The following is a 761-nucleotide window of genomic DNA, read 5'->3' as shown; positions in this document are numbered from 1 at the left end:
CCACTGGGCTATTCATTTTAGCCACAGTTTTCAATTGGTACGATTTGCTTCCAAATCTTACAGATGCATTTTAAAAAATTTTTCCATCGCTCGGACAGAAGAGTCGATTGCTCAGTGAGTACGAGTATACATACAAAGTGCATACGGGTAACCAACCCCGTAGGGCTTGCCACATATGGGCCATTCGGTCAAAGACACCGACCCGTGGCCACGCTGTGTGGAGAAAAGTCCGTAACGTAAACGGCACGAAACAGTCAGGACCGAAGCCCCGAAGGAGCTCTGAGACAGCTTCTCGACCGAGATCGTAGAATTGGCCCAAAACCCGCTCTGCTCCGTCCGCCTCGCACGGACCGTGTATCTCTTATAGATACCGAACGGCCGGCAAGGACGCCGGCGCCGCCGGCCGAATAGCACGCGCGCTTATGAGTGTAAACCGCTGCGGCAACAGACCGCCCGGCCGTGCTGTTGTAACATAGCGCGTGAACGAACGAAAAAAATTTTTATAGTAAACATTAAAATAAATTACACTACCGTAAACTAGACAAAAAATTACACATTTTTTCCCAATATGAAAATTTTCACAAACTTTTTAAAGTCCCATCGCATCGAGTAAACTTTTTTAATAACGCGTCCGCACGATTCTAAATGCTTAATCCATATGTGAAATCGTTCACTGATCACGAATATCGTATTTAAAAAAATTACAAAAATTTATTTTTCAAAATAATCAAAAAAAACCGAAAAATCACAAGAGTAAAGTA

The sequence above is a fragment of the Megalopta genalis genome, unplaced genomic scaffold (assembly GCF_051020955.1).
Source record: "Megalopta genalis isolate 19385.01 unplaced genomic scaffold, iyMegGena1_principal scaffold0055, whole genome shotgun sequence".
In the NCBI taxonomy this organism is placed as follows: Eukaryota; Metazoa; Arthropoda; class Insecta; order Hymenoptera; family Halictidae; genus Megalopta; species Megalopta genalis.
The sequence above is the reverse complement of the archived record's forward strand: the minus strand, read 5'-3'. Positions refer to the sequence as shown.